Below are 14,358 nucleotides of genomic sequence, written 5' to 3' on the forward strand. Positions count from 1 at the left end.
TGGGAGACAGGCTCTCTCCTCTGAGTTTCAGTGGTTAGAGCACTCTCTGCTGACAAGCTCTCCTCTTACAGGAAAGGTGCACAGATATCTGGTGTTTGGACCTCCTCCTGGCCGAAGAAGAAGGCCCAAAACAGGACCTTTCCCGGATGCTGTGTTGCTTTGGCAGGTCACAGAAGCTGTCAACTTCTGTGGTGCATACTCTCACCTGTGCAGACTAAGTTCCTAAGTTCGGTGGAGTCCCGGAACCAAGATGGCGCTCCCTTCTCCTGAGGCAGAGGGCTTGGCCTGGGCAGTTTAATAGAAGTTTTTAAAGTGAGGAAGATTGGAACCTCTTGATTTGCATGATTTTGTAGGGTTTCTGGGTTAAGAGAGTAGTGAACCATCTTCAGAAGTCTCTGGCTGCTTTCAGGAAGAGGAAATGCGAGGGTTACTGGGAGAATTCATTACACCTAGACTTCTCGCAAAACAATATATTCTTTGAGAAAAAAGGTATGGATTTTAAATGTATTTAAATTTATTTAATTTATATTACCATGCTGTTGGTGTCAATGTTGAAAACTTGAAAATTCATATACTTTAGTGGGGATTATTATTCAACTCTAATTTTATAATAATAAGATGCTTTAGTATATTCACAAACATTTTACCAGGATACTGGTGATCTTTCAGAGGGGAGGAGGGGGACACTACAAAAATAATAATATAGAAGTAGTCTGCTCTAACAAATGGATATTACAATTTTCAATACATGTGATAAAATTCAAACAGAAACAGAATATAAAAGTTGCAGTCATAATAGTGACTGAGGCTAATGATCTCCATACATGTACAAAGAGGAAGACAGACATAGATCATTAAAAACTAAGGAGGTCATAGTGGCATGATATACTTTTATCCTAAAACTGAAGGGGACAGAAAAGGACTGTGAGTTCCAAGGCAGGCTGGGATAATTGCAGGAATCTATCCCCAAATAAGAAAGAAAGAACAAAACCAAACTAAAAATAAATAATTAATACGCCAAGGAAAATTAGATAAACTATGACAGATTATAAAAAGTGATTTTAAGCACTTACCTCTTCACAGCATTGCCTGCTTACAACAGCCCTATAGTCAATTCTGTCCCAGAGTTGGTCCCTTAACTTTAAGAAATTAGGGAACAATTTTCTCCAGTTTTTCCCTAAAGCCCATTGAAAAATTTTCATAGGTTGGCTTCTTCTTCATCTTTTTCAATCATATTAGCCAGATACCTAACAAAGTGGATCAACAACCCAAACCAGAAACGGGTAAGGGATAGAACAATAGATTAAAAAAAAAAAAAAAACTTACCAATACATAAAGGATACTCCTGTCTACAATACATAACAAAAGCAGTGATACAATGAATTGTATACCTTGTTGCACCTTCTAGGTGTTTCTGTAATCCTATAAATGTTGAATTTTGTTCTGGGATGCAAGTAAGTTACATTGAAACAATTTCTTTTGAGGTTTTTCTGACTTCCTGGATGAATCTATAAACAATGTCAAATCTGGACCTAATTCGCTCTTTCCCAAATCAAGACTCTTCTAGAATATTTTTCTTACTGCTCCAGGAACTGTGGCTTTTTACTCTGGTTGAGGAGACTGTTTATAACTCTAGATGAATGGCTATAAGGCAGGTACTCTCTTTTTAAATCTTTCTTTGGGCTATCTTCAAACAGCTCCCTCATACACATTTGGAAGTCAGTATTTTGCCAAATACTTGACGGGTAACAGACATAAAAAGCAGCAGAAAAACACAAATCATGATAAGGAGAATTATCAATCAATACCAACTGTCTTAGTCAGGGTTTCTATTCCTGGACAAAACATCACGACCAAGAAGCAGTTGGGGAGGAAAGGGTTTATTTGGCTTACACTTCCATACTGCTGTTCATCACCAAGGAAGTCAGGACTGGAACTCAAGCAGGTCAGGAAGCAGGAGCTGATGCAGAGGCCATGGAGGGATGTTCTTTACTGGCTTGCTTCCCCTGGCTTGCTCAGCCTGCTCTTTTATAGAACCAAGACTACCAGCCCAGAGATGGTCCCACCCACAAGGGGCCTTTCCCCCTTGATCACTAATTGAGAAAATGCCTTACAGTTGGATCTCATGGAGGCATTTCCTCAACTGAAGCTCCTTTCCCTGTGATAACTCCAGCTGTGTCAAGTTGACTCCCAAAACCAGCCAGAACACCAACCCAAAACTGATACATAGGAGGACATCAAAACATTTATAACTATTTTTAATATAATAATTTATTCTTATTTTATGTTTGTTAGTGTTTTGCCTGCATGTGTGTCTGTTTGGTGGTGTCAGATCTACTGGAACTGGAATTACAGACACATGTGAGCTGTCATGCCGGTGCTGGGAATTGAACTCAGGACCTCTGAAAGAGCAGACTGAGCCATCTCTCCACCCCCTTACTATAACTATCCTATATACTCAAAAGAGTAAATAAATTGAAACTGTACTTGTAGTTGAATAACAAATGAATAAGAAACAAGAAATCACATGAAAATTATATGATGGCCCATCATAGATGAATTGCTCAAACATTGATAAAAATCTTTAAGAGCAGTCAGAAAAGAAAGGCATATTAAGCTAGTGTGTTGGCACACATCTCTAATCCCAGGACTTAAGGAGTCCAGACAGAGGAATCATGAATTCAAAGCTATTCTTAGCTATATAGTGAGTTTGACTCCAGACTGGGCCACATGAGACCCTGCTCCACAAAACAAAAATAAGGCAAGATATTAATACAGGGAAAAGTTAATAATGGGAGAGATTCCCAATCAGAAACAGTTCAGGCTCCATAGGCCACTTTTACAACAAAAACATTACACACACACACACACACACACAAAGACATCATGAGCAGAGCAGAACCCAAAATTTAAACAGAATACAAAAATAACAGTCTATGGGCTGGAGAGATGGCTCCACAGTGAACAGTAATTTCTGCTCTTGCAGAGGACCTGGCTTCAGTTCCCAGTACTCATATCTGGCACCTCATACGTCTAACTCCAGCTCAGAGGATCTCACACCCTCTTCAGACCTTTCCAGCCACCAGCCTGTAAATGGCGCACATAAACTCACACATATACACACATACTCAAATAAAAATAACTAATATGTTTTAAAAACAAGGTAATAAATATATTTGAAAAAATTAAAAAGAGTATACATAAAATATATAACAAATAACAAAGATTAAATTAGTAATGGTAGATAAATTTAAAGAAATATCCAAAATTGTAGCTCAGAGAAACAAATATAGAAAATGTGTAACATCATGGTAGTTGCCACTGCATTGGATATCAACTATCCACGTGAATCTAACTGCTTCTTTTGTATCCTCCAGGCAAAAGCCTAGAAACAGTCTTCCTTGCCTGTGTCACATCCTGAGTAGTAGGAAGCTTATATATGGTATCAAGTTTCCCATTGAAGATATACAATCAACAAGCTACCCTGCACAGTGATGCCAAATGATAATGTAGTTCCTTAACTCAGGCCATGACTACATGATCCTTCATATATACTGCCACTGTACCACTAACCTGGGAGCTCTTTATCTTCCCCTCCCCAGAATCCTGTGTCTACTCTCCTGTTAAAAGGAATGTGAAGCCCACCCAGTAATACCTTTCCTTCATGTCCTTGATGCCCAGGGTGCAGACATTGTACAAAGGTTTCTTTCCCTCTTGTTCTTTTTGTTTGTTAGTTAGATGAGGTCTCACTATGATACCAGGATACTTGGATACCTGGAACTGGCTGTGTGGACCAGGCTGGCTCAAACTCACAGAGTCTGCTGCTGTCTCCTGAGTGCTGGGATTAAAGCATGTGCCTGTGCATGTGGTGGGTGTGTGAAGTGAGTTAAGACAGGCTCTTTCTACAAAGCTCAATCTAGCCTGGAATTCCCTATGTAGTCTAAGCTGGCCTTGATTTAGGGTCATTCTACCTCAGCCTTCTGCATGCTGAGAGTGTTACAGGAATGGGCTATCATGTGTGTAGATTCCTAGATAGAAAGACCTACACACATTAAAATCTGTCAGTGTTTGGGCAAAAGACCTCCAAATTATTAAACAGATTTGGAAAGCAGAATACAGCATATAACAGCATATTTAATGGATTTCAATGGAAGTTAGAAGAGGAGATAGGGAAAACTTGAAGGATAGTAGATAGAATTTTCTAAGGATTCTTTGTTGAAAGGTATCTTTAAGTCAAAGAAGTTCATCTAATTCCAAGTAGGTTCTAACAACATTTTTTAAAAAAGGCTTAAAGTTATCTAGGAAGGAAGGCTAAAGATCTCAAACATGTTAGGCATGTGTTTTACCACCAACTTAATTCCATTCCTCTTTTTACCTATTCTTTTAAGTAAAGGTCTTTCTAAGTTGCTTTGCCTGGATTTGAACTCATTCGATAACTTGGTAAAGGAGAGAAAAGCAAGTAACTAGTGAATGTAGAAGAGAATGTGAGAGGATGAAAAGAGTATTGCTGGCATGGTGGCACATGCCTGTAACCTCGGCATTTGGAAGGAAGATCAGGTCAAGATCATCCTTGGCTACACAGGGAGTTTGGGGCCAGCCTAGGCTACAAATACTTGTCTCAAAAGATTAAGAAAAAAAAACAAGAAGAGAAAGAAATTCAGGGTGTTACAAGAATACTGAAAGAAAACATTACATAGCTATATAGAAAGAAATTGTGAGCTTTAGAACTGTGGCTAATAAGAGATGCTTAATGAAAAGAGATACTGAGTTAGTCTACAGAAAACATATGATTAGACACAGGATGGAAATTATTATTCAGGTTACCTAAAATATAATATAATACAATATGCAATGCAATCTTCAAAGATAACTACACAGTAAAAGCTAAATAGCACTTTAATGGCTATAGCCACAAAACAATTGAAACAAATCCAATTTCATGCTTCTACATGGATTTGCACTAAAGCTATTTTTGGCTTGTCTTTACTCAGATGGAGAAAACTACAGAATAGTGTGATATTGAACTGAAGCATATAAATGGAAAATTAACAGCATTAAGGCTGAGTTTGGCTCTTGGGAATATCATATATGCATTTGCATCTCTGGTTTTTTTTCTTGCCCAGGCTGGCCTCAAACTCAATCCTCCTATCTTAGCTTCCTAAATGTTGGGAGTATAGGTGTATACCATAATAACTAGCCTCCTTACTAATTTCCCTGACCTTCAAAGGGTTTTATTGTCTATAAAGTCAAAGTGTTTCCTTGTCTATAAAACAGGAATAAGAAATGTATTTCATAAGAAGCCTAAATGTGCTGGGCTGTGGTGGTGCATGACTTTAAGCACTCTGGAGGCAAAGGTAGGTGGATCTCTGTGGGTTTGAGGCTAGCCTGGTCTACAGGAGTTCTAGGACAGCCAGAGCTACACACAGAGAAACCCTGTCTTGAAGAAACAAAAAGCAAAGCCCAAGAAAACTGAAAGTATAAGTATATAAGATGTGGTGATTTATATATAACATTCAGAATTAGCTATTACTATTAAATTCTTCCAGTTTACCAATCATCACCAAATGTTAAGTTCAGCTCATTTTTCCTATGTTCTGGAAAATGCCTCTCTAATTAATCATAGATCAAGCTCTTCTGATCTAATTTTTTTACCAATTCTGATTCTGAATTAAATAGAGTTACATTAAATAAAACTTACTTCTCAATGCTGACAGTTATTATGATACTCCAATATCGTTTTATTTATTCATTTTTATGTGTTTGAGTGTCTGCATGTTTATCTGTGAACCATGTGTGTGCCTGGTGCCCACAGAGCCAGAAGAGGGCATCAGATTCCCTGGATTTGATGGTTGTGCTGGGAATTGAACCCTAGTCCTCTAGAAAAGCAGCCATCTTAAAATGGCTGAGCAAATCTCTCCAGCCCCCAGTACTGCAATGTTTTTAGTTCTCTAATTTAACACTGAAAATTATGTACATACATTCTAGTTGCATCGTTGTATCCAAGTATAGGGTAGAAAAAGCATATTCTTTGTCTTTTTCTTTTTCGGTTGTGTGTGTGGGGGGGGAGGGGAAGGGAATTGCTAGTAACTGAACCCAAGGCTTCATGTATATAAGGGAAGCACTCTACTTCCTGGCACACCACAAGTTCCAAAATATACTCCTAAATTCAAGCTTTCCTCTTAAAATAAAACAACAAAACAAAACAAAACACAGTGCTGAATGAAGCCAGGCGTTAGTGGTACACATCTTTAATCCCAGCACTCAGCAGGTAGATGCAGGTAGATGTCTGAATTCAAGGCCAGCCTAGAGAACAGGTCCTAAGACCACCAGGTCTATAAAAAGAAACCTTGTTTTGGGGTTGGGGTGGGGGCTGGGGGCAGTGCTTAGGAGTGTGACCCCAGAGCTTAGTGCATACTAGGCAAGAATTCCACCACTAAGTTTTATCTCCAGTTCTGAAATTATATTTTTCCTAACTAAATTATGCCTATAAATTAGAAAAACACATTATTAGAAACAATGTAACAGATAGCAAAGCTATTACTAATTAATGTGAGGAAAATTTTGAACTATAAACAATATTCAGTGTTCGATGACACCATCAGTGAACATGAAAGTATTAAATATGCATAACTCCTTTTAGACCTACAAGGAATATATGCAAAATATTTTTCACAAAGACTCACATTGAAAAGTATGGTTTTATTGCATATTAACTGGCAATTTAAAAGAAAATAGTTGAAGCTGGAGAGATGGCTCAGCGGTTAAGAACAACCTCTTCTCTTCCAGAGGTCCTGAGTTCAATTCCCAGCAACCACATGGTGGCTCACAACCATCTGTAATGAGATCTGATGCCCTCTTCTGGTGTGTCTGAAGACAGCTACAGTGTATTCATATACATAAAATAAATCTTTTGTTTTTTAAAGAGAATAGTCTGTCTTTTAATATATATATACAAGTTGCTGGATGTGGTGGCACATGCTGTTAATCAGCACTCAGGAAGTAGAGATAGGTGGATCTCTGTGAGTTCAAGGCCAGCCTGGACTACAGAGTGAGTTCCAGGACAGCTAAGGCTACAATGAGAGACTGTTTAAAAAAAATGAAACAAAACAAAACCCCAATGTGTGTGTGTCTGTGTGTGTGAGAGAGAGACAGAGAGACAGAGACAGAGAGAGAGAGACAGAGACAGAGTCAGAGAGACAGAGACAGAGATAGAGACAGAGAGAGTGTGTGTGTTGGGGAAATTTATATGAGAGCACTGTAAAAGACACATCATAACCTGAAGTGGGAACAACAAATTGTTGGCATGTAATGTAAGGCCAATGAAAAGAACATAAAACTATTCTATTAAAGTGAAAAGTACATAATTTTCACACACAAGACAGCCTAGTAACAATAGCCATAAAATTTTGACATTTCTGCTTTAAATTAGAAGTCACATATATTAAAATGACCAATAAAATTCATTTAGTAGAAAACATACGTACAGAGCAATAAAGAAATTTATCCTGATATGCTCATTTATAGTAAATTTAGCTCTCTTGAAATAAACAAAGGTCACAGCCAAAAGATACTACAAGGAAAATTTAGAAATGAATATTAATGGTTTGCTTTCACTAATATAACAGCTATAAAATAGTTGACTTTAACCCTTAAATATTTATCTGTATACAGTCATCTGAGTACTTATTTTTTGGTCCTCATAGTTAATTCACCTGAGTCGTGTGAGTTACCAATAATTACAGTTACCAATAATTTATTATATTTAGCTAAGAGGATTTCTAATTTTTTTTTATATGTGGTACATTTTAAAACTAAAACTCCATTTTTTTCTATTTTAAATTTCAAACGTATAAAGAAGTTCAAATAGTTCAGTGAGTAGACAAACATCTTCCACCGAGATTCACCAATAGTTAGTTTTAAAACTGTATAGCAAGGCCTAATTTTCATTGAGAAAACACATTTTAAATGTCTTATTACAAAGACACACAATTAGCTTTTTAGAATATATGCCAAGATCTAATGGTTCAAATTTGAAACAAGTTATAATATGAATATTGTTTTCTTTCTCATACTTATTCACTATCTTGATGATTCCAGGGCTTCCCTTCATTTCTGAGTAAAGGGTTTTTGAAATAATATAGTCAAGTGTTCTGGGTTAGTTACTTTTCAAACACTGCCCCCTGCTGTACACTAACATTAAAGCACTTAAACTGTACTGTGTACCACAACTCTAAAGAAACTGAGTATTTGATTATATGACTACTGTTTATTTGAAAAGTGGTACTTTGGGGCTGGAGAGATGGCTCAGCAGTTAAGAGCACTGATTGTTTTTCCAGAGGTCCTGAGTTCAAATCCCAGAAACCACATGATGGCTCACAGCCATCTGCAATGGAGACTGATGCCCTCTTGTGGTGTGCCTGAAGAGAGCAGTGGTGAGTAAATAAAAAAAAAAAAAAAAAAAAAAAAAATATATATATATATATATATATATATATACATATATATTTATAAAATATACATATATATATACATACATATATATATAAACATAAAATAAATAAATACATTTTTTTTAAAGAAAGTTGATACTTTGATTAAGGTTACATTTTTGGAGATACAGTTTTGCATGTACTTACATATCTTTATTTATGTATGTATGTTATATGTCAGGTGTGGAGATCAGAGAACAATGGAAGCCTGTTCCCTTCTTTCCTTCCACATATTAAACCTGGGATTATCTTAGTCATCAGGCCTGACATCAGGCACCTTTACCAGCCAATGCAGTCATATTCCACCAGCACCAAATTATCAAATGTTTATGATAAAATGTTAGCATGCTTCAGATTTACCTCAAAATAATTTACATTCCAGAGAAGAAACAAGAATGGTCACATTGATTATTTTTTTGTTTTGTTTTGTTTTGTTTTTCGAGACAGGGTTTCTCTGTGTAGCCCTGGCTGTCCTGGAACTCACTCTGTAGACCAGGCTGGCCTCGAACTCAGAAATCCGCCTGCCTCTGCCTTCCGAGTGCTGGGATTAAAGGCGTGCGCCACCATGCCCGGCCCACATTGATTATTTTTAAGAGCCACATGGAAGGTCTTTGTTTTTTATTATATGTTGTATGTGCTTTAAATTTTCTAAATTAGTTTCCAGAAACTGCAGAGATGCCTCAGTCAATAACAGCACTGTCAATTCTTCCAGAGGACACAAAGTTTGATTCCTAGCACACACATGGTGGCTCATAACTGTCTATTACCCCAGTTTTGGGGGATTTAATACTCTTTTCTGACCTTCAAAGACACCAGACATGCAAGTGGTGCACAGACATACATACAAGATAAACTCCCAAATACATTAAAGTTTTTTTTAAGTTTCCAAAATATTTAATTTTTATGAACAATTTTAGTTTTCTTTATTAATTTATTTATTGTCCTCAAACACACGAGAAGAGGGCATCAGATATCATTACAAATGGTTATGAGCCACCATGTGGTTGCTGGGAATTGAATTTCAGGACCTCTGGTTTTTATGTTTGTTTTGTTTGTTTGTTTTGTTTTGTTTGTTTTTTCAAGATAGGGCTTCTCTGTGTAGCCCTGGCTGTCCTGGAACTCACTGTAGACTAGGCTGGCCTCGAACTCAGAAATCTGCCAGCCTCTGCCTCCCAAGTGCTGGGATTAAAGGAGTGTGCCACCACTGCCTGGTGAACTCAGGACCTCTGGAAGAGCAGTCCGTGATCTTAACCACTGAGCCATCTCTCCAGCTCCCGATTTTGGTTTTAATTATGTGTATGTATGAGCACATGCCTGAGGAAGCCAGACGTCATCAGCTACCGTGGAGCTGGAGTTATAGGCAGTTATGAGTTACTTGATATGGGTACTGGAAAGTGAACTCAGGTTCTCTGGAAGAATAGGAAGTGCTCTTACCCATATTCTCCAGCCTCCAAAATTAAAACACAGAAACAAACAAAAAAACATTTTTATCTTTGTCACATTTAAGTATGAAATAGCCTTCATTTTGACATTTACTATGAAATCACCAGCTATTCTTCTGAACATTCCTTTATTTTTATTTATATTTTAACTGTTACTGAACTTAGTATATGACTGCCCATTATCTAAATGTGTATCTACAAAAATAAAATGACAACTATTCAGTGGATTCAAAAACATAGAAACAAATATTGAAATATGTCTACAAAAAAGCATTTACCATCACTATTCCTAATATGTTAGGCAGTTTATGGAATTCACTATCTAACAGAGGATGTGTTAAACTAATTTTAGCCTCTAAGATTACCAGGAAGAGGATAATGAGTGACAAGTCTAAATAACAATAAAGTAGATGGGCATCATGGCACATTCCTTTACTCCCATCACTCTGGAGGCAGAGGCAGGTAAGTAGCTTCCAGTTCAAGTCTACAAGGAAAGTATTAGACAAGCCAATGTTCCATAGTCAAGCCAGGAGAAAAAAAGAATAATGATACACATGGATCAAAATGTCACAATGAATTTCATTTCTTTGTATACTAACCCAAAAGAGGATGATCCATTATTTTTTAAATATTTTAAATTGTGTGTGTGTGTGTGTGTGTGTGTGTGTGTGTGTGTACACATGTCCTTTAGGAGCTGGAGTTACAGGTAGTTGCAAGCAGCCAGATTAAGCAAACTTGAATTCTCTGAAAGAACAACAAGTGCTTTTTACTGCTAATCTATATTTCTATCCCCAAAGCCATTTGTTTTATAGAGTAATTCTCAATTTTCATTTGTCTATGGTGTTTCTCAAAAAATGTAACAGTGCTGATCTATGTCTGTTATCTAGCAGTGAGGAAGCCAACATGGAATAAGAGATTATTTATACTATTATAAATTATAGCAACAGCAACTTAATACCTATTAAGATAGTAATAAGATTGTTTTAAAAGACAATAGATTTTTGACTGAATTACTTAAAAAATATTTCAAATTTACAACAGACTTCCTTAATGGAATGAGTCACAAGATCTTTTTCTCCACACCAATTAAAGGTAATAATTCTAACCAAAATGTATTGATCTAGCTGAGCACAGTGTGTGTCTGTTATCCTAGCTCTTAGGAGGCTGAGATAAGGTGAGGCTGGGGTGAAACTGTATCCTTGCCCTTCCCCCATCAAAGTATGGAATCTCTACTGATTCTTGTTTCCAGATAGATTTGGAAAAAATTAACTGTAAGAATTCTGCTTTGGGGGACAGTGAGATGGCTCAGTGGTAAAGGCACATGCTGTCAAGTCTGATGATTTGAGTTCAATTCCTAGGTCCCTCGTGGTAGAAGGAGAGAACCAGCTCTGTCTATAAATTGTCTTCTGACCTTCACATACTGGCTATGGCATACATGCTATGACAGACAGACAGACAGACAGACAGACAGACCGACAGACAGACAGACAGGGACACACAGACACACATACAAATAAGCATAATAAAAGAATTTTGCTCTGAAGAAAGAACATAGGCTAGCTATTTTTCTAACTGTAATGAAGGAGATAATTCTTATTGTATATCATAAAATGTTAATGGTCCAGTAACATGACAATGATGGTTTATGACTATACTATTTTCAGTTTACCTTGTCTGCAATTTTGCAGCAGCAGTCCATCCACGAGAAATCTTGATTTTAAATCATCATCTATAACAAAAGATAACTTTGACTTATCTTTTTACAAAAACATTTCCTTTTGAAGAAATAATTTCTAAATTGGGACATTTTAAAGTAATGTTTAGAAAGTAAACAAAACTGCTTACTAAAGGTGTAGTTGTCATTTTTTTAGTATACTATATATCATTGTAAGGACTATGCATCTATGCATTTCCCATCTTAGGTATATGTTTATTTATGCATATGCTCAGTTTAAAGAAGAATAATTTGTTTTGCTTCCTGATTATCCAATAGGTTTTTAGGTACTCCAGCTCTTTGTTCTTTTGCAGTGTCAATTTTAAGAGGCAGAAATGGAATCTGGTGCAGGATAATTCATCTTTGAAGAAAAAAATAACTCAATACTGTTCTAAGAGTATTATTTTTCTATTACTTTCTCCTTTCATGGAACAAGATTTTTTGGGGGGAAAGGTGGATCCTTTCCTCCTATTTCCTCTCTAGTCTACTTATTATTCAAACAAAAATATAACCATGTATATGTAAATAACTTCAAATTTTGCTTAGATTTATAATTAGCATTTAATTCTGGGGAAATTAATTAGGATTGAAAGATCAACAAAATCAAGAGTAGTATCCACCCCAGAGTGATGGTGCAGGCCTCTAATCCCAGCACTTGGGAAGCAGAGGGAGGCGGATCTCTCTAGGTTCAAGACTGGTCTGGTCTACTCCAGGCTAGCCAGTGCTATATGGTGAGACCTGTCTCAAAACAAAAACAAAAAGAAAACACACCAAAGACCAACAAAAACAAAAACAACTCTGGTTTTGATTTGAAAGCATTAAAATAGATAATCTCAAAATTGTTGAAAACTATCAGAATATAAGAAAATCCCCTTCATTTTATTAACAAGGCAAGAGTTCTTTATATACATTTTGCATGTTATAAATTATAAAATTACAATTAATATTTGGAAAATTCTAGGGATAACTTTTGATTTTCTGAGAATTCATTTTGTTAATTCTGTTTCTATTTCACAAATTAGCTAAAATAGTAGAATCAGATGTTTTCTTAGGACAGTGAAGAATACTCTAAAAGTTTGCGGATAAGGGCTGGAGATGACAAACAAAATAGGAATTTGGCTTGTTGATCCCAGTATTGGCAGGTCAAGGCAGAAGGATTAGAAACTCAAGGACATCCTTGGCTACATATAGACTTGAAGGCTAGCCTGGCATAGGTGAGACCTTTTCTAAAACAAAGTCGGGAGAGTAAAGGAAAGTTTGTGGGTAATAATTTTGTTACATTTTTTAATTAAGGCATTTTTATTAGATATTCTCTTCATTTACATTTCAAATGGTATCCCCAAAGCCCCCTATAACCACCCCCACCCTGCTCAACAACCCACCCACTCCTGAGTGCTGGCCCTGGCATTCCCCTGTACTGGGCCATATGATCTTCACAATACCAAGGAACTCTCCTCCCATTGATGGCCAACTAGGCCATCTTCTGCTACATATACAACTAGAGACAGAACTCTGGTGGTGCTGATTAGTTCATATTCTTGTTCCTCCTATAGGGCTGCTGACCCATTTAGCTCCTTGGGTACTATCCTTCATTAGCGGCCCTGTGTTCCATGCAATGGGTGACTGTGAGCATCCACTTCTGAATTTGCCAGGCACTGGCATAGCCTCACAAGAGAGAGGTATGTCAGGGTCCTGTCAGCAAAATCTTTCTGCTATATGCAATAGTGTCTGGGTTTGGTGGTTGAATATGGGATGGATACCCACGTGGGGCAGTCTCTGAATGGTTTTTCCTGCCATCTGAGATCCGAACTTTGTCTCTGTAATTCCTTTCATGGGTAATTTGTTCCCCATTCTAAGAAATAGCTGAGTATCCACACTTTGATCTTCCTTCTTTTTGAGTTTCATGTGTTTTGCAAATGGTATCTTGCATATTCTAAGTTTATGGGCTAATATCTGCTTATCAGGGAGTGCATATCATGTGTGTTCTTTTGTGATTGGGTTACCTCACTCAGGATGATATCCTCCAGATACATCCGTTTGCCTAACAATTTCATAAATTCATTGTTTTTAATTGCTGAGTATTACTTCATTGTGTAAATGTTCAACATTTTCTGTATCAATTCCTCTGTTGAGGGACATTTGGATTCTCTCCAGCTTCTGGCTATTATAAATAAGGCTGTTGTGAACATAGTGGAGCATGTGTCCTTATTACTATTTGGAACACTTTCTGGGTATAGGCCCAGGAGAGGAATTGATGGATCTTCTGATAATACTATGTCTAATAATCTGAGGAACCACCAGACTGATTTCCAGAGTGGTTGTACAAGCTTGCAATAACACCACCAATAGAGGAGTGTCAATCTTTCTCCACATTCTCACCAGCATCTGCTTTCACCTGAATTTTTGATCTTAGCCATTCTGACTGGTGTGAGGTGGAATCTCAGGGTTGTTTTGATTTGCATTTCCCTGATGATTAAGAATGTTGAACATTTTTTCAGGTGCTTCTCAGCTATTTGGTACTCCTCAGCTGATAATTCTTTGTTTAGCTCTGTACCCCATTTTTAAATAGGGTTATTTGATTTTATGGAGTCCATCTTCTTGCGTTATTTATGAATATTGGATATTAGTCCCTTATCAGATTTAGGATTCGTTAAGATATTTTCCCAATCTGTTGGTGGTCTTTTTGTCTTATTGACAGTATCTTTTGCCTTAC

At 36.9% G+C, this 14,358-nt stretch overlaps 1 long non-coding RNA gene across 1 annotated transcript; it reads right to left on the bottom strand.

The window, feature by feature from the left end:
- Nucleotides 1–1,069: 1,069 nt before the first annotated feature.
- LOC110292803 lies at nucleotides 1,070–11,661 on the bottom strand. Its single transcript, XR_002377748.1, has 3 exons — nucleotides 11,601–11,661; nucleotides 7,485–7,570; nucleotides 1,070–1,247 (listed from the first exon to the last, which is right to left on the bottom strand). It is a non-coding gene; the product is annotated as an uncharacterized LOC110292803 (long non-coding RNA).
- Between the last annotated feature and the right edge of the window lie 2,697 nt (nucleotides 11,662–14,358).

Source organism: Mus caroli, chromosome 1 (genome assembly GCF_900094665.2).
Source record: "Mus caroli chromosome 1, CAROLI_EIJ_v1.1, whole genome shotgun sequence".
NCBI classification, from domain to species: domain Eukaryota; kingdom Metazoa; phylum Chordata; class Mammalia; order Rodentia; family Muridae; genus Mus; species Mus caroli.